Source organism: Canis aureus, chromosome 26 (assembly GCF_053574225.1).
Source record: "Canis aureus isolate CA01 chromosome 26, VMU_Caureus_v.1.0, whole genome shotgun sequence".
NCBI classification, from domain to species: Eukaryota; Metazoa; Chordata; class Mammalia; order Carnivora; family Canidae; genus Canis; species Canis aureus.
The window spans coordinates 34,808,556-34,829,089 of NC_135636.1; the positions used below are offsets into that span (position 1 = coordinate 34,808,556).

Genomic DNA, 20,534 nt, shown 5'->3' on the forward strand with positions numbered 1-20,534 from the left:
GATTCCTCTTTTACTTAAAATTTCCACTTCACTGTTGACTATTAAAAAAAAAATAAACACGCTGAATGTATCAGGAATTGAAAGAATTTTAACTTATTAAGTGTAATAATTTATACATGAGGGGTGCCTGGGTGGCTGGCACAGTCGGTTAAGTGACTCTTGGTGGTTTCAGCTCAGGTCTGATCCGGGCTCTGCGCTCAGGGGAGAGTCTGCTTGAGTTTCTCTCCCTCTCCTTCTGCCTCTCCTCACTGCACACGTGCTGTCTGTCTGTCTACCTCTCTCTCACTGAAATAAAGGATTTGAGGGGGGGGGGGACAGAGAGCACAAGTGGGGAGTAGAGGGAAAAGCCAGCTTCTCGCTGAGCAAAGAGCCCAACGTGGGGCTTGATTCCAGGACTCTGGGACCATGACCTGAGCCAAAGGCAGACACTTAACCAACTGATCCATCCAGGTACCCTGAAATAAATAAATCTTTAAAAATAGTAGTAATAATTTATACATTAGCAAGAAATGAAATAACAAAGGTGACACATCCTTTGTGTTTTATAAAGCTATTTAAGTTCATAAACAAATAAAAGATAATGAGGTTCATGTTATGAAAAATACTCAAAGTTGTGACAAGTAAAAAGGACTTTGTACAGCAGCCGCCTGTGAACTTTGAGTAAAAGCAAAACTAAATTTCTGGATTCTATTTTGCTTTTCACCTTATTTGATCTCACTTAGCATGATTCATGCCAAGTTGAGTTTTTTTCCTCCTTTTTCCCCTTCTCTTCAAGTTCACAGATGTGAAGAAAAAAAAATATACAGCACTTCTTTTACAGTCCTCCCGTGTTCTCCCAGCAATGCTATGAACTGTGGCTTTCTGGAGTGGGCAGCAGGCAGTCAGATGTGAAGAATATCTGGCTACCATCTGTCACCACAGGGATCACCAGGACTGAGCTGACTTACAGCCAAGAGATTTGGGTTCAAATTTTCCACATCTATAACACAGAAATAATACTACTTACCCCAAAAGGTGATTGTAACATGAGAAAGTCCCTAGCACATGGTGATGTTCAAGAGATGCTTACCTAATACTTTTTTCTCCACCTTCCACTACACATACCTATAGACCACAGACACAAACCATCAATCCCTGAACCATTGGGGCCCTATGAATTGGGGAAGAAGTTTTAGGTAGACTCATATTTCAATTCCTCAGTCCAAACAGTTAATGATCCCAGTCTGATCCCAAGTTAATAATGGTGTCCAAGTCACCAATCTCTTGAGGGCTGGGGGAAAGAGTAGCCTCCCAAAGTCCCATCCTTCCAACTGTGCCACTGTTTCAAGTGTGGAGTTGGGAAACAGGGCACAAGAAAGAACTGAATCTCCAATACCAAAAGAGCTATTTTAACCTCTGAAAGAGTGGAAAAAGAACACAAAGGAACCAGCTCCCGCCCCATCCTCATGCCTTTCTCTCTCTCCCAAGTCCCAGGAAATGAGGACACAGGCCCAGAGAGGGTGTATGAGGCAGAGCCAGGACTGAATACAGGTATCTGCCTGCCAGTCGAACTACAACAGCCATACTCTCTCCCATTTGGTCTGTGCTTGCCAGTTGCCCAAAGGCAAATAAAAGGTTTAGTCCTAGCCCACCATGATGGCACTAGAGTTTGACTGGTTTAAGATGGTCATATGGGGTCTGCAGGGGCACCAGAGACCACCTAAGACCAAAGAACTCTTAGAGGTTTAATCTCTTTTTACTGGGTCTGGAGACCTACAGACAACTAAGGACCTCAGTTCTACTGAGGTAGAACACTCTTCAAAGGGCCCTAGTGAGCTGCAAAGAACAATTCAATTCTTTATTTTCAAAATTTACACTTTAAGAAACCAGAGAGCTAAATATGAGACACAAGAGAAAGGTGCTGTACACAGAGCTTTACCCAGCAAAAAGGTGCTAGAGAAGCAGTTTAGTAGTGTATTAAGTAGAGTATTTAAGCTCAAGATCTGGGTCACAATGAAACATGGGAAAATTGGACGAGTCTCAACTTTTCTAAGCCTCAGTTTCTTCATCATTAACATGAGGTCTGTAACAGCATCTAGTATTAGTGATCTTTATCAACCAGGGTTGCTGTGTTAAACTAAATGAATGATATATGTAGCAGTCCCTGGTGCAGTGGCTGGCATGCTATGAGGACTCAGCCAATGCTCACTTCTATTAAACCCAAATGAAGTTGCTTACCTCTTCTGTAGCTAGAAATCAACTTCTGTGGCCTTACTGGTATTGTACCTACATCCCAGACATAAAAGCCTATTTTCTTTTAGAGGAAAACATATTACAATATTACCAAATGTAGCAAAATGCTTTACCCATTAAGATCACTAAGATAAAAAGAATCCATTAAATAGACATTTCAGAACTTCTATTCAGGTGGGTTTCAGCTAAGAGTAAATTCAACAAGAGATTGAGCTAATAAAACCTTGCAATGATCTACTAGAATCACATCATGTGGAATAAAGACCATTCCAAAAAAACTAGCGATCCATAGTCTAGAGGGGAAAGGCCTGGGGGATGAAAGCGATGATACCAGTATTCATGTATTTGAAGAGTTGTATATGTTGTATACAGTGGAAAAAACGAAGTAAATCCAATGAGTCAAAGGTCATAAAACAGATTATAGTTTCCTATGAGGAGGAATGTTCTTAGGCTAACAGAGAAGATAAGACCCCCACATGAGAAGGGGAGTTGGCATCTCACCAGTGGGCATACTGGAAAACCTCACGTCACTTCCTATCTGAGTATGCAATCCTAATGTCTTGTTTGGACACCAGAAGTAAACACACCCAGAATCAATATAGCGTGGCTCATGCATAAGCATTGCTCATCCTAATAATGAGAAACCCTTGTGAGAGTAAGCTGGGGGCTCAAATTCAGTCCACTATTCAATATACTTTGGCAGTCTCATTTGAGAGATGTCTACAGTTTAAAACCAAATAACAACCCCACAGTGTTTTTTCTTACAAACAAATCTGCTCCACACTACATCAACAAGGCACAAGTACAACCTGTAGCATATTTTTGAGTAATCAAACCAAGGGTCACAGTCAAAGGCATCTCTGCTTTTTGCTCAAGTCAGGCTCAGAAAACTGAACATTGAAAAAAATCAAGCAAGATTCTAAAAATCAAGCCACTGGGGGGAAAAAAAGTGATTCAACATTTATTTTCTTTGTTCCACCTGCCAAAAAAAAAAAAAAAGGATAGGGTAGGTTTGGAACGGAGAGAAAGACAAAAAGAACTCAGGAGAGGAGAAGAGGTCCTTTGGAGGAGACAAGAGTTTCATGGTCTTAACCACCTTGCTGAAACCACAGAGCTGGGCCTTGCATGCCTGAGTATACACTGCTGTCTCTATCCATCTCTTTCTCACTCACACGGTCAGCTGATTGGCAGGAGGGAGGGGATCAAGGCAGGAGCTGGTCTTTCATTCATGCTGGTTGCCACCTTTGAAGGGTACCACAATTCAGCCTAGGGAACTTTAGTGCTCATCACCACATTCTGAACCCAGAACTGTGGAATCACAAACTACGAGGCACATATTACAAGTTTTTGGAAGCAGGAGCGAGGGTGTGGGGAACCAAATTTCCAGACAGTGCAGGTCTTTGGAAGCTCTTCTGAAGCAATTCATATTCTTAAATTCTCAGATTTCTTTTCCTTTCAGAAGATAGAAACAATGACTAATTCTTCTGAGTTAATTCCTTCTGTTCACAGAAGATATTATTCCAGAATTCACAGCCCTCAGACCCAGTGAGAAATGACTGCTCTACTAAAGGACACACTATCAGGTGTAGATGCCTTCATTACAAAGTGTGGCTTTCACCTAAACTGCAGAAAGCAATCTTTGTCCTAGATCACAGGGCCTTTAGTTGTAATCCTACCCTTTTGAAGCACAATTAGACTGGGGATACAAATAAGCAGGGTGCTAAGTGCTATCACATCGACTTTATGCTCCAGAAGAAATAGAAAAGGAGAAGTGGCACCTAACCCAGACTGAGAGGTCAAGGAAGGCTTCCTGGAGAAGGGGACACGTGAGATGAAGCTAGAAAAGCAAGGAGGCATTGGTGCAATGAAAAGGGGCAGAGCTCTCTCTATTCAGAGCAGCATAGAGGAAACCCAGGAAGACCAAGGTCAGAGCCTGGGGAATGCTAGCACATCAGGGCTGGGCTGAGGAGTCGGGCAACAGCAAAGGGGCCACAAGGGGCTAAGGAGAAGGACATTCCAAGGCAGGAACAGCTCATGGTGTGACTGGATGCAAATCAAGTCAGACAAGACCTAAAGGCTAAGACTTGGTTAACCATAAAGGGCCGTGCCCTTTGCCCAAGACATTTCAGGGAAGTGGCAGTGACAGAGCCAGAGCACAGAGGTTGAGTGGATGAGGGAAGGAAGTAGACACTGGATAAGGCTACTTGCAGGAAACTTGGCTAAGAACAGGGAGTGAGCTAACAGGAAATACAGGATCCAATTTTCTTTACCAGCCTGAACCTCTGCTTGGAGCTCCAGACTCACTTCCACTAAATTCCTCCTCTTCCCTCACCCACTACATTCAATATGTACCATGGCCTCCCCGCCACTCATTCTCCACAACAGCCACAGTAGTCTTTTTTAAACTCTAAATTGGACCATTCTGCCCTCTTGCTCAAAATGTACAATGGTTTCCCACTGCCCTTAGAATAAAGCCTTAACTCCTTGCCGTGGCCTGATATTCTTGTGTGATGTGGGGCCCATTTTCCTCTCTGGCACCTTCGCATGCACATTCCCCTGCTGCTCACCATGGACCAACCCGGCCTCCTTCCAGTCCCCAAACCCCGTCTGTAAGCACAGTTCAACCTCAGGATCTTCACTCAGGCTGCTCCTTCTGCCTGGAATGCCCCTGCCTCGTCTGCCCTCCTCCAACTGAAGCAGCCAAAAGGTGAGTCACTCATAACAGAAGCAGCCACCACAGAGGTCCTCCTCTACCCCATGCCCAGGGTTTCACCTCCAACCAACCGCAGAGTCCAGCTTTTCCAGCTCTGGGGTGAGGCTGGGGTGCTTCCTGGCTCTCCTTTGATGTCAGAGACTCAAGTCCCAGCTCCTTTCTCTGATGCCTATTAGTTGTGTGACTTCTGTCAAGGCGTCACCTCATCAATCTTCTCATCTTGAAAAAGGTAGAGTATCTGCCTCCCCAACTGTTAGGAAGCTCGTCTCCGAAGGTATATAAACACCCCAGTTGTCCTGCCTATGTCCCGACCTGGGGACTTCTCTTCCACCTTTGCAGCGCTGGCCTTTCCCAGGAACCAGTTCTAGCCCTTCCTATGCTCTGTCCATCAAGGCAGGAGGAGCTGCCTGTCTGTTCTGCCCTAGCGCTACCCAGGGCCTGCCTCATGCTTCGCAGAGCCCCCGCCACCAGTCTGCACACAAGAAAACATACACACTCCAAATTCACCTCCCACCCACTAAATGCCTCTCTCAGCCCTCTCTCCTTTGGCCTTGGTCACCAGCTCCCATCCTAAGTCTGGTGCATAAAAGCCTCTCAGACAGTCATCCACATTTTCTCTTCTCCCACTCTGCTGGCTGGACGTGGACATCCAAGGCAACCTTGGAAACTCTGGTTTGAAGATAGCAGATCATCCATCAGTCTGGGCCCCCGCCACCCCCAAGATGACTGGACTTCAAATGGGCATGAAAATGTCGACTGTTTTAAGCCACTGAGATTCCAGCAGGGTTTATCTGTTACAGGAGCTAGCGTGTCTCTATGTAATAGAGGCTGAATTTAGATAGTTGGATGGAAGGGGGAGGGCTCTAGTGGTAAAGAACATTTATACAAAAGTCTGGAGCTAGGGTTACTCATGGCCTCATGACACCAGCTCCATTTATATACTACTTACCCTCTTCACAGTACTTTAAAATATGTTTTCTCCTCTGACACAACCATCACCATCATCACTTACTGTTGTTATAATGAACAGTTTACAAATGAAGAAACAGACCTGGAGAGTTAAGCTGTGTCTGAGGCCCCAAGACTGAACCACAGGACCCCTGACTCCAAATCCAATGGCATCTTCCCTATAGCACCCAGTCTCCCCAAGCCAAATGCTGGTGCTAGAGCAGAAATGCTCCTGGCTAAAGTACAAGGGTGCCAGAATGACATAGACAAGACAGGCAGGCTGGCAGAACTAGTTAAAAGCAGACTCTGGAGGACTGGACAAACACCAGACTCCGGGGCAAAGCTTTCACTCAACAGACAATGGGAGCAATCACCAGCCTCTACTTTGAGCCCCACAGAACTTTATACCTTCACTGCCATCTGCAGAGATCTTACTGCACCAGCTCATCCTGGCTCAGCTGTTGCCAAAGGTCCACTCTGCAAACACAGAAGATCTGATGAGGGCAAAACTTCTAGTCTCCTACCTGCTGTAGACATATCTGTATCCCCAAGTAGCTTTTCCTCTTTCCATACAAAGTGAAAGAGGCGTTCCCCCTCTGGCAACTTTACTGACCATCTACCCTTGGAGGAGCATTTGACTGACCATTTGTCCTTTCTCTCCCTTGAATCTCTGCTTTCTTCCTCTCTTCTAGTTCCATCTCTTCAGCCTCTAAACATGCGAGGGCCCCTCTTATCCTAAAATCATCCCTTCCCACCATCCCTTCTTAGCATCACACTTCAGAAGTGAGCTCTGAAGAAAGAGGAGCAGCAGACATGCATCTCCACTTCACCTCCACGATCCTCTGTTCCACCCACTGTGATACATCATGACACTGAAACAATCACTTCTGACAATACCTCCTAGGAGCTAAGTTCAACAGACATATAGCAACATTTCTCCTGATCTTGAGGCACTTACCAGCGCTGCACTCCCTCCTTGAAATTCTCCCCTGTCTTGGGGCACCTGGGTGGCTCGGTGGTTGAGCATCTGCCTTTGGCTCAGGTCGTGATCCCAGGATCCTGGGATTGAGTCCTGCATCGGGCTCCCTGCTCGGTGGGGAGCCTCCTTCTCCCTCTGCCTCTCTCTGCCTCTGTGTCTCTCATGGATGGATGGATGGATGGAAGGAAGGAAGGAAGGAAGGAAGGAAGGAAGGAAGGAAGGAAGGAAGGAAGGAAGGAAATAAAAGAAAAATTCTCCCCTGCCTTGATTTCAACAACCCCATTCTCTCCTGGTTATCCTCCTCTCTGTCTACTCTTTCTTCTTGGCTTCCTTTACTGGCTCCTCTTCCTCTCCTCTACATGTCAGTGACTCCTGGGATTCCATCTTGATACCTCCTCTTACCTTAACATACTTATGTTTGAAATCATCCACAAACATAGCTTCGACTGCCAGCTACAAACTGGTAACTTCCAAACTTATATATCTGCAGTGCAGACCACTCATGTGAGTTCTCCTAGACTTCACTACATTGGCCTGCAGGTATCTGCATGTGGATTCCATGGGCACCTCAAACTCAACACAGCTAAAACTACAGAAAGCATTTTGTTTACCACACTTGTTCTTCTTTCTGCATCAATAATGAGAGCATTTGTTAAGTACTGTATCAGCCTGGGTTCTCCAGAGAAACAGACCCAGTAGGATTCATGTGTGTATATATGTTAAGCATACACACACACACACACAAATTTAGAGATTTAAAGAACTGGTTCATACAACTGTAGGAACTGGCAAGTCTGAAATCTGTAGGGAAGGCCAGCAGGCTGGAAATTCAAGCAAGAATTAATGCTGTAGTCTTGGGCTCATTCCCCTGTCAAATAGGCAAGCAGGTCTGGCCCTCTTGCCTCTACATCCCCAGCATGCTATGCAATGCCTGACACATTGCCTGCTCAGTAAATGTTGGTGAATGGCTAGCCAGGCATAAAGTGAAATGCTATTAAGTGAGAATGAAACTGAAAGATGTGGACGGCACTGAATTTTAATGAGAAAGAATCGGGAAACTTGAATAAGGCTGTACTATAAATCAAAACATGGTCCTTCCATGGTATTCATTTGCCAGAATTAACTGACCACCATACTTATGACTAAATGAGAACCATCACAGACACAGGCACATCCATTCCAATCCTCTGCCTGAATGTCCCAACAACCCTGTGAAGTCGACATGGCAGAGAAAAGGCACATTTTACAACTAAATTGAGGTTCCAAAAGACTAAGGTCTTGTCTAGGTTACTAGAGAAAATCCCTGCAATGAAAAGTCTTAGTTCTTCAGTGGTATGCAGGAAGACGGCCCCTAAACAGTAGGAGGTCAGACGAAAAGGAAGCGTGCAGTTAGTTCAAAACTCTTGAGATACCTAAATCTGTAAAAACTAGAGATATCTTTTACAATTCACAAAGGATACTTTTATTTTATTATAATTATTGTTCAGAGAAACCTCTGTCTTCCTACTGTGTAAGTCCATGGTATTAGACTAGTTAGCATAATCACACATCCATTGCTGGAGTAATAAATTTCTGGTTAGATAGTAAACATCTAGAAGCACTGTTTGCTGAAATGATGCCAGTAGGTATTAAATCTACAGCTTGTTAGGGATGACTAAGTAGCCTATATTAACACCAGGCACCAAAAACCCAGCTGGTTTTCTTATTATTTAAAAGTATAAGGCAGCCTGGGTGGCTCAGCAGTTTAGTGCCGCCTTCAGCCCAGGGTGTGATCCTGGGACCCATGATCAAGTCCCACACGTCAGGCTCCCTGCATGAAGCCTGCTTCTCCCTCTGCCTGTGTCTCTGCCTCTCTCTCTCTCTCTCTCTCTCTGTATGTCTTTCATTAATGAATAAATAAAATCTTTAAAAAAAAATAAAAGCATAAAAATTAATGAAATATTAGTAAAAGTCCCAGTGTTGTATTTGCAGATTCTCTGAAGTACATGGCATTCTCTGAAGCCACAGAGCAGTGGAAACCCTCTGTTAGCCATTCCTACTAGACAAAGCAGGGGCTGATTACCCCACCTATATTTGCTATATATATATAGTAACTTGACCTTCTCAAAGCTCTTTTCTATGTAGTATCATTTATGATAAAACTCTTATAAACCCTGTTAAAAGATTTTTTTTTATTACAGTTGACTGAAAATAGAGTCATAAGCCTAAAGTCATATAATTGGTAAAGGGCAAAAGCAGAACTATACACCAAGCCTTTCTGCCTCCAAGCCTCTAGCACCTATATCTCTATTGTGGCTTCCCAGCCATGGATTCTCCCAGACTGTAAGCAGCAGGAGGCCAGAGAAAGACCATGTCTGACTGCTCCCCACTGCTATCTACCATAGAACCTGATACATAGTAGGCACAAAATAAGTACATTATTGGTGAGTGACAGAATTTATTTTCTTAGAGTTGCTTTAGTCACCTGCATGGTAAAATGGAGTGTACAGCATTGCCAAAAATAGCTTTTAAAATGCTACTGGCGGGCAGCCTGGGTGGCTCAGTGGTTTAGCGCTGCCTTTGGCCCAGGGCATGATCCTGGAGACCTGGGATCGAGTCCCATGTCAGGCTCCCTGCATGGAGCCTGCTTCTCCCTCTACCTGTGTCTCTGCCTGCCTCTCTCTCTCTCTCTCTCTGTCTCTCATGAATAAATAAATAAATAAATTTTAAAAAAAGAAAAAGCTGCTGGGATTATCAGGAATAAACAAGGAAAATACTATTTTTTTTTCAAATCAGTATATACTGATTTTTTCAAAACTGTTTATACTGATTTCCAAAAAGATCAGAATTCTGAGCCAGGGCCCCATTTCAGCACAAATGGTATATTTTCAGCTTCCTGAAACCTTACAAAAGGTAGCAAATGGTATGTTTTCAGCTTCCTGGAAAATTCACTGTTGAACTGACCAGGCAAGAAGAGTGAAAATTCAGTCTTATGTGGGAAAGGAAAAACTGACTGTAAGGTCTCAGACCCAACAATGACCATTTGCAAGGGTGGCACAATGGTCCAGTTGTAGCTAACCTACCATGGCAAGAAATGGGTTTGCCAAAGGAATGAGGATTCACCCAGACAGACACACGTCAGCCAAAAAGCATTCACTCTGTGGCAGAAATATGTAACTTTGAGGCAGGCCAAGCCCAGAAAAAAAAGACACAGAGGCCTGGACTGGGTAGAGCCATTCTGCAAAACCCTCTGTGCTTAGCCATGCTAGAACAAGGGAGAATGAGGAGGCACCGGCCTCCTTCTGTTTATTACGCCCCCAGCACATGGGGCTCTCCTGCCCTCATTGCCAAAGGCATCCCTGCCTGAAAAAGACACTCAGAAATGAGACTGTGAGTATTCAGAAGTCTCCTAACGTGGCAGTCTATTCCTTTCCTATAAAGTCCTCACCAACATCACTTAGAGTTCCTTCTTCCTCTAAATCCTAAACCATATACTTAAGCATATACCTTCCATTATCACTCTGGTTTTGTATTCACTACTATAGCGCTGTATTTCCAATTCTTTTGGAATTTGAGACATCCACTATGATCCTAAGATTGTTGTTTTTTTTTAAGATTTTATTTATTAATTCATGAGAGACACAGAGAGAGAGGCAGAAACACAGGCAGATGGAGAAGCAGGCTCCATACAGGGGGCCTGACATGGGACTCGATCCCGGGTCTCCAGGATCACACCCTGGGCTGAAGGCGGCACTAAACCGCTGAGCCACCCGGGCTGCCTCAAAGATTGTTTTTAAGGGCTTCCATAAAAGCCCTTCTCCACTATACATCCCTTCATACTTTGTACTTAATTACAAAGACAAGTTAATCCAAAAAAATGAAGGAGTGAGGCATTCTGGATGATTGAAAGTTAATTCATAAGTCACCAAAGTATCTTCATAGTCTTGCTAAAATAAATGATGCCTTAGTAAACAGAGTATCAAATGTAGCAGTTCCAGATTCAACCCAACCTTCAAGATCCTGTCTGAAGACAACACTCCCTGAAAGCACCCTCCCATCCCTTCTCACCACTTCCACTTACCACCAGAAATAACCTCTCTTTCGTCTGTGATCCTACATTTTGATTATACCTCCTTTGCAGCAGGCAGCATAGTCTGCTTGAGGTTACAGATTTAAATGCATCTTGTCTTTTTAAAAACGTTTGAGAACAGAGACCTTTTTTAACCCCATGGTGCCTAGTTCACAGTAGGCACATAAACACTTCACAAACGGAGTACATTTAGTGATTGAAATATTATAAAGAACACCACAGGGCAGCCTGGGTGGCTCAGCGGTTTAGCGCTGCCTTCAGTCCAGGGCCTGATCCTGGAGTCCCGGGATCGAGTCCCACACTGGGCTCATTGCAGGGAGCCTGCTTCTCCCTCTGCCTGTGTCTCTGCCTGTCTCTCTCTCTCTCTCTCTCTCTCTCTCTCTCTGTGTGTGTGTCTCATGAATAAATAAATAAAATCTTATAAAAAAAACAAAAAGAACACCATAATACAGCAGAACCTTCATAATACGGTATAATACAACAGAATTCAGGGGTTTCTAAGTTCTGTAGGGCAGATAAGTGTGGTGTTAAAAAACTCATTGGCCTCTGCTTAATGTTTCTCAGCTTTAAATGTGTTTCTAAAGGGAAAAATATTTTCAATTTCTATTTTTTTTCTAAATGGAATTACTTTTTAAAAATCTCAACTTGCAAATGGAAAGTTCTGGTTAAATTGGCATTACTAAAACCTCCATTGCCACATTTTCTAGATCTCAAGATGGGCATTCAAGAAGCTCCCTGTAGTTCACCAAGAAAATGAGGCAGTAAGTGGAAGGATGTACTAAGTGACAGGAATATAACCAAGATGCTATGCCATGTTTGGCGCCCAGTTCAGCAGTGTGAAAGCCAGGCTTCTCAGTACCAGCCGTTCTAAAAGGAAATAAGAAATGGAACACATGATAGAGCAAATCAAGTTTTAGGCTCAAGGTCCATAGCAACCACTCCTAGCAGGGCTGACAACATTCTTTCCCTGCAGCTTTAGTGTTTGGCTATGATAAACCAGCCTGGAAGTAAAGTTTAAATATTCTAAACACTGCAACTCAAACTCAAACCTCCTTTACTACCAACAGGGGATTCTAAATGGTCAGCCAAGAATGGCTAACTCCAAGTTCCCTCCCAGCAGCTATTCTTTTGCAGGATTCCTCTTCCTTGTCACGAGAAGGAAGAGTACTTTCTTGGTGAAAAAACAGAATGAATGGTAGGGCTGCCACCTCCATGATATTAAGTATCTAATCGTGTATACAGGGGATAATCACCACTCGTCTTGAGCTTGTCCTTGAGTAAATGTTTTAGTCTCATATCTTCAGAGACAGAAATGTGTCACATAAGTTGATTTTAAGGTTAACTGAACCACTATATCATGATAGCTTAAGGCAGAAAACTTTCTGAGCTGCACTACCTCCTTCTCAGCCTTCAGAACTAACCACACCACAACCTGACCTATTCCTGTTGAACAGGACAATTATGATTAATTAATGTATTCGAGGACCCCTGAGGCAAACAGGACTGCTTCTTCTATAGTGAATGTCCCCCAAACTGCTATACTTTGAATTATTTTTGTACAGTTTTCCATCTCTGTCATCTCCAGCTGTCTCTTCTTGCTATGGTCGGTATGCTTGCCTCCAGTGGTGGGGCCCTTAATTCACTGTTTCTGCTATCAGGCGGACCTGGAAAGCTAAGCTATTAAGAGTCGTGGGCTAAGGCTCACTCCTACCAGCCTCACCTCCTTTACACTCAGGCAGTCAGCTTCCAGATCGCACAATCTTAAACACTACAGCTGTATTTCCCAAACCTGTCTGATCATAAAGAGCAGGTATGTGTGTGGCGGAGGGAGAGTTTAAAATATACATTCTCAGTCCTCTCTCCTATAAATTCTAATCCAGTGGGTCCAGAATGGGGCCCAGAAATCCGTATTTTTAAAAAACACACCCTTAGATGATTTTCATGACCAAGTTTAGAAACATATCCAACATGCCCTGCATGCTGCTCACTTGAATTGGGATTCCTTCCGAAGCATAATGAATCTGGGCCAAGGCCAACTCCTTCCAGAGAGACCTTGCAACCAATGAAGTTGCCAGGTCGTTGTTCTTCTACTGCCCTCAGGCAAAATCCCCTGATCTTCTGAGGCTCCTGCAGGCTGGCCACCAACACCTCTTCTCTTGCTGGTAAAGGCAGACTTGGCACACCTTCTTTCTCTCCACCCTAAATGTCCTGCCATCTCCATGATGGGTTTTCTGACACATGGATGACCCAAACAACTCTCCAGCCTCTCAGTTGGTTGTCCTCCTTGACTTTACTCGTCTTCACTGAGTTCACTTCATCTTAACCATTCATGTCTGTAGCAAAATCCAGGAGCCCATCATGTCCAGTAATTAACTACTCCAGTTCTGAAATCTTCTACTCCAATATCCCTGTCTAACCATAATCTCCTTTTACTCCATCACTCCAATACACCCACTCTGTGACTTCACCAACACTTCTGGTCCTTTTCTCTCCCTCATCCAACCTGAAAACTCTTACCTGTCATGTTAATCACCCCCTGACCAATACCCTCAGATCCTCTGCTCCACTGTCCTTCTGCCAGCAAACCACAACTCTGGCAATCCAACCATATGCTTTCTGTGCTCCTAAAACCAGGCAGCTGAATGCTACTGATACCCTAGCCCTAGACCCATAGTCTCCTACCTCAACAGAGCCTTGTATAGTGTCAGGAAATAACAGACATTGCCCCAAGTTCACTCTTCCTGACCTTGATTATATGTCAAATCTCCTTGATTTCCCTCTGACCTCTTCCCACTTAGTCTTAGCAGACAAACCTCACCCTCTACCTCATAGAGTTGTTGGAAGCCACCAAAATAGCACCTGATCCTAAGCCATTCCACCAGAAAATTCAGCTGCGCCCTGATATTTCTTTTTAAGATTTTATTTATTTATTTTAGGAAGGGTAGGGAGGGACAGAGGGAAAGGGAGAAGAGAGAACCTTAAGCGGACTCCCCACTGAGTGCAGAGCCCAACGTGGGGCTCAACCTCACAACCCTGAGATCATGACCCAAGCTGAAACCAAGAGTCAGACGCTTAATCAACTGAGCCACACCCGGGCACCCCTAGTATCTTTCTGATGAAAGACAAAAAACTAGCCAGACTCTCAAAAATGGCCAGCCTCTCAAAAGATCTCTCTGCCCTGAGACTTTTTCTTAAGATGGAAAGGAGTTTAAAAACAAGAAAACTCTTACCTCAAGCATTTAACAAGTTTGAATCCAAACATAAAGTTGCCAAATATCAACAGAATGATTATAAATCATAAGCCAAATACTTAATTCCCTGATTATTTTTATAAATTCAAAAGCAGAGTAAATGAAACAATATTGTTGGTTATAGTCTTTCACTTTTACTCAAACTCTCATTTGTTGATGGGGCTACAAGTCTTTTCTGAGCATTTTTTCCCTCCTTATATTAACAGTTAACATTCATTGTTTTATGTGTATAATTATGCTACTCACAATGACCCTGTGAGATAAGAACTATTATTTTTCTCCATTTACAGCTGAAAAAAACAGACTTAGACATGTTAAGTAATTTGCCCAAAGGCTTACAGCTAGAAGTCCACAAAGGTAAAATGAAAACAGAACTCAAACTAATCTATCTACATGCTTTGGCATAGTGGGTTTTTAACAGAAACTTCCCAAGAAATACAGCACCCTAATCCAATTCTTATACCCCAGTATATGCTTGGAACCATCACGTTACTATTATGGCCTATTTCACATTCATATACCCTTACATTCGCATGAGAAGGCAATAATGAGTAGGAGGAAGTTTCAACAGTCAGATCATATAGGTTCAAATCCTAGCTCCATCACTTTCTTAGCTGTATAGCTTTAAAATTTATTCCTCTTAGATCATGTTTTTCAACTAGAAAGCAGAAATGATAATGTAATAATCACTGCCACCTTAGTTAGTTTTCCCAGAGATTTAAAGATCATGCGTGATCACATTTAGCAATGGACCTGGCACAGAGTAAGTCTCGAAAAAGGTTAGCTGTTACAAAAACTATTATTCAAAAGGTCTTAAGGACCTGCACCCACTGGATTTAAGGCAGAGCACTGGGTGCCAGGACCGTACCGTAAACAGGCCAAGGCAGTCTCGGCCTTCAGCAGTCTTGCAGTCTCCTGGGAGAGTAGATGATAAAGGCGACGCATAAATGAGATACTTGGAATTGTGGTGAAACACTAGGCAGGAAACGCACACACATTAGGAGGGGACATCAGGGAGGAGGCAACTGTGGGAGGGGTGATCGGGAAAAGACCCTCTGAAAAGGGACATTTTAGCTGAGAGCAAATGCTTGAGAAGGATCTTTCTATGAGAAGGGGCGGGTGCCAGGCAAAGGGAAGAGCCTGTACAGAAGAGGAGGAGAACTGGCACATTGTCAGTTCCTACCTGACAGAAGAACAGTTGAGCAAGGAGCAGAGGCTGGAGAGACAGAGGCCGAGCACCTCAGATTAAGAAGTGTGGTGTGGGTCCCAGTGCCGTAGGAAGCCACTGCGAGGGGGTGACGTGATCTGGTTGGCTTTTTAGTAGCATCCATTCTGGCCGCAATGGGGACAGTGGTTAAAAGGAGGCAAGAGCGGAAGCTGGGAGGCCAGGTATAGGCAGGCTATTCTCGCAGCTGGATTAGGAGGACAGAGGGAAGGGAGGGTTTGAGGTATTCTGGAGCCTAGGCCAACATGCTGTCCTGATGGACTGAAAGACAATTTTCAGGTGTTTGGCTTAAGCAATGAGAGGACAATAAGGACACAGGGAAGGCAGAGGGTAGAGAAAGCTGGGAGAGAGGGAAGACAGGAGTCAGGAATGAGGAATATAAATCCAGAAGTTTGAGAGGAGACATTCTGGAGTTTGAGATCATGGTGGGGCAGCAAGAAGAGAGAGCAGGAAGGCAGTGGGTAAAAATGCAAAACTAGAACCAGAGAGTGGTGGAGAACGAGGTCTAATCAAGGGAAGAAGTTAGCACCCAAAGGGTATTAAAGTCCTGAGAATAGATGAGATCATGTAGGGAGAGAATATGATGATAGAAAGGAGGTAGCCAAGTGACAAAAGAGAAGAAATAATAAGAAATCAGGCTGATAATCTGAAAGTGCACATGGTCATCATGGCCATGTAGCCTGTGCAAAAACACATAGAACTGCCCTAATTACATGCTCAATAAATGCCTATGGAACAAATAAAAATAAAATATTAATGCATTCCCTTTAGGCCTTTAAAAGAAAATTTTCAGGGCACCTGGGTGACTCAGTCAGTTAAGCATCTGCCTTCAGCTCAGGTCATGATCCCAGGGTCCTGGGATTGAGCCCTGCATCGGGCTCCCTGCTCTGCAAGGACACTGTTTCTCCCTCTCCCTCTGCCTGCGGTTCCCCCTGCTTATGCTTGTTCTGTCAAAAAAATAAAAATCTTTAAAAAAAAAAAGAAAATTTTCATTTACGATTTTCCCCCCAAGTTCTTGTATATTTGAGGCATAAGAAAAAATGGTTTTGAAGGTCTCTGTTTGGATTGTGTACAAAGAATCCTTTTCCTTATGAGCAAAAAACAAGGATTTTTTTTCAAAAACTCATTAAAAAGTAGTCTACTTGAAATTCAAGCTTTTTAAAAAATCTTACACTCACATTTCTGTAAAAATTCTGCCCCAAGATACAATTTTTCCCATCCTTATAATGAAAATGCAATTATACATTTCACTACAGATATCATTTCATCCTGAAAGATGAAACTGGTACTTTCAAATGGTTCAAGAGTCACATGAGAGATGTAAAATGCTCAAGAGATCAAGGATTTACTTTAAAATGTAAAAAAAAAAAAAAAAAAAAAAACTGAAGCATACCTGTGAGGCCATCCAAAAACTGATAAGCAAAGAGTTGAAAAGGATAGAATTGCCAGGAAAATAAGTAAATATAACAGCTACTCCTCAAATGAAAACACATTAAGGCTGTAATTGTATCTCTGGGTATCTGTTGACACAAAAAAACTCACTATGCTCTTGAGGCTTATACTATCACCAAGAACTACCAAATTGAAATCACAGCTGTAAACATAACTGGGATACTTTATACTTTTCAAAGATTTCCAATGTGACACAAGGGATAAGGCATAAAAAAGAAAGCCAGTAACATTTGCCAAAAATGTTTCTTCCCTCGATTGTTCAAGTTAAATCAAGACTACAATTCTTTTTTTTTTTTTTTAAGATTTTATTTATTTATTTGAGACACAGAGAGAAAGACAGAGACAGAGAGGCAGAGACACAGGCAGAGGGAGAAACAGGCTCCATGCAGGCAGCCCGATGTGGGACTTGATCCTGGATCTCCAGGATCAGGCCCTGGGCTGAAGGTGGCCCAAAACCGCTAAGCCACCGAGGCTGCCCAAGACTACAATTCTTTTTAAGATTATAAGCCTCACTTGTAAAATTCTTCTCAGATAGGTAAAGGAGAGGACTATCTTGACTTTTAAAGGGTTGTTATCTCACTTCATGACAGCCCTATCTAAAAAGCCTAGGAGGCTACAGGAAGGTCACAGGAACGACGGATAATGAGCATTCATTCACTCATTCATTCAACAAATACTAAGCACCTATAACGTGTCAGGTGATTCTTCTGAGCCCTGAGGACACATCAGTGAAAAAAGCCACACTTCTGTGTTAATGAGGGAGAAGAGACATAAATCAACAAATAAATATGTACTCATCAGTAGGAGAGTCAGTGCTATGAAGAAAAAGTTAAGGAGGAGAAGGGAGTGGGTGTATTTTACACAAAGGGGTCAAGAAAAACCTGATAAGGTTACATCTGAGGCAAGAACCACGATATCCAGGGAACAGAGCTCTAGGCAGAGGGAACAGCAAATGCAAAGGCATGGAGGCTAGCATATGTTTAAAAGTTTTTTAAAGAATAGCAAAGAGATCTGTTTGGCAAAACTGGAAGTGAGGACAGGGAGGCAGCCTAGTCAGCCGTGGCAAGGAATTCAGATTTTACTTTAAGACGAGAAGCTATTATATCGCTCTAAGCAGAGGATCCAATTTATTTTTTAAAAGTATCACAAAGATAACATAAGTTCTTACTCATACACAAGTTTTATGAGTAATAAATACGGTAACTATACATCTATAGAAGAGGAGACAATACCTCGGGCTACAGAGCCATTTCAAGTTGCAAATCAGATTAAGCAAAGAATTATGTATAATCACCACTGAATCCCTACATCCATCATCCTCCTCTCATGCCTTTATGTACGAGGCATACATAATCTATAAGATTCTATATAATCCATTTATAAATTGGGAAAAAAGTATATAATAAAACAGTCTCCTAGTGTGGTAGCATTTCTGTAAGAAAAAAATACTTATGCATAAGAACAAGAGATTAAAAGGATTAAAAAAAAGAATAAGAGGATAAATACCTAATTGTGGTTCCCTATCATTTGTGGAATTATGGGTGGTTTTTTTCCCCCCTCAAGCCTTTCTTTGTTTTTCTAGCTTTCTGCTTTAAACATGAATTACTTTTGTGATTTTTTTTTTAAATGTTATGTCTAAACTAAACAGAACACTCCTACCAGGAGACTGCCCTAGTTGAAAATCTTAAATATGAAAACAAAACAAGACGCGGGGAACATTTTCTCCCAAAGTTACCCCACTCCCATGCCGTGTTTGCCTATTAAAGAAGCACTGTGCAAATCAAGCGCTGCTCAACGTATCAAGGTCACAAAACCAACTTGGTTAATATGTTTATCATTACATAGTAGCTGTGTCCTCCACAGCAACTTTGATACCATCTTTCCAGGGCGGCAATAGAAGGGCCCTTTCATTAATTTCCTAAGACTCTTTTTTGATACTACTTTGCCGCTTCTGGATTTTTCCACTGTATGTCTCTTAGAAACGAATTAAGCCCGAATAAGTTGTTCCAGCTAATGAAGTGCGCTTTTGGCTCTTTCCCCGTGGTTGAGAACTACCCGGCAGGATACCAAGTGTTTGGGGACGCATTTTTTCTCTTAGTTTTGAAATACCGCGATGCTAAGTTTGCTACAAATAAAGAACGTCGAGACAACAACCTACAGGAGCATTCACACGCGGCGCGACCGACGCCTCTCTGCAAGCCCAAGATGCATAGGGTCTCGTGAATAAATACTCGTGCCCACATGACACAGATAAAAACAGAAAGGAGGCTGCCGTCCGCGCTCCCCGTCCCCGTCCTCGTCCCCGTCCACCTCCCCTCCCCGCCCCTCCCCGCAGCAGCCTCTCCCGGGGCACCAGCCCAGCGCAATCACTGCTCAGAAATGCAAACCGCGCGACTCGGAGGGACTCGGGCTGCCTAACGCTTCCCACCGAGGCTCCCCATCCCACCCGCTGCACGAGCACTTCCGACGGGCTCCTCGGGATGGAAACCCCAAGCTCCGCTCCCTCGGCGCGGCCGGCCTCCGGGGGGCCCGGGGCGCCCCGAGCGAGGCTGCAGTCCCGGCTCCGCTGCCTCCTCGCGGACGGACGCTGCCCGGGGAGCGGGGCCGAGCAGGGGCGCCGCGGGCATCCCCGCCCTCCCGGCCCGCAGGGTCCACGGCGAGCCCCGGGGCAGCGGCGGGGGGGGGGGGGGGGGGCGCTGACAGATGGGCGGGGGCGGGGCTTCGGGGGGAAGGGGCGGGGCCTGCGCGCAAGGGGGCGCTGGCGGCTGACAGAGAGACGGGGCAGCGCGCGGGAGGGGCGGGCGGGGGCTGGCGCACGCGGGGGCTGGCGGGCGGGGGGACACACACGCACGCACACGGGGACTGACACGGCGGGGGCGCGCGGGGCCGGCGGGCCGCGGCGGGCGCTCACCTGGCAGCGGCGGCGGCGGCGGCGCCCGCGGCCGGGCCTCCCTCCCTCCCTCCCGGCGGGCGGGCGGGCGGGCGGGCGGCGCGGGCCCCGCGGAGGAGGCGGCGGCGGCGGCGGCGGCGGCGCCGGAGCCGCGGACTGCTGGGCGGCGGGGACGCAGCTGCACCAACCGACTCCGGGCCGCTCGGCTCGGCTCGGCTCGGCCGCGCTCGGGGCCGCTCGGCGCGGCTCGGCCCCGCTCGGCTCGGCCCCGCTCGGCTCGGCTGGGGGCGGGGCCCGGGGCCCCCCGCCCAGGTCGCCGCTGCCGCCCGGGGGGCGGGGCCTCACGCGGGCGCGAGCCCCCTGACGTCGCGGAGAGCGGACCTCGCCCGGCGCATGCGCAGGCGCCGTCCCGCGTCTCCCCGCGTGGAAGCCGGAGGGGGCGGGGGAGGAGGGCGCGGGGGGCGGGGCCGCGGCCCCAGGGGCCCCGGCCCCAGGGGCCCCGGCTTTTGTGCTCCGCATCCTGGCCCTCCTGGAGGCCCACCTAAGGAAGGTCACCCACGGCTACCCTTTGGAAAGGATGCAGGCAGGGCAGGGATCCTGGTCCCTTGCCTGGCCCCTCTCCCTGTGGTGTTGCCCAACAAGCATCGCCCGAGGGTTGGCTCTTCTCTCGTCCAACCAATTGCTCCACTGCAGTTTTTAATCCCTGCTATTTCTAAACATCAGCAACTTCTGATGGCTTTTTAAGATGAAATCTTCAGGTACTTGAGGGATGCCT

At 45.3% G+C, this 20,534-nt stretch overlaps 1 protein-coding gene across 4 annotated transcripts in view; it reads right to left on the reverse strand.

The window, feature by feature from the left end:
• The window catches only part of ZHX3 (zinc fingers and homeoboxes 3), a 125,885-nt gene that overhangs the window by 83,762 nt on the left and 21,589 nt on the right, over window positions 1–20,534 (reverse strand). Inside the window, exon 1 of one of the 4 annotated variants that reach the window (XM_077873175.1) lies at window positions 19,316–19,469. The exons of 2 other annotated variants lie outside the window; for them this stretch is intronic. The gene's annotated coding sequence lies outside the window, so the exon portion shown is untranslated. Of the gene's footprint in view, window positions 1–19,315; window positions 19,470–20,534 lie in introns of those variants that run through there. One more of the 4 variants, XM_077873178.1, reaches the window with a different exon arrangement.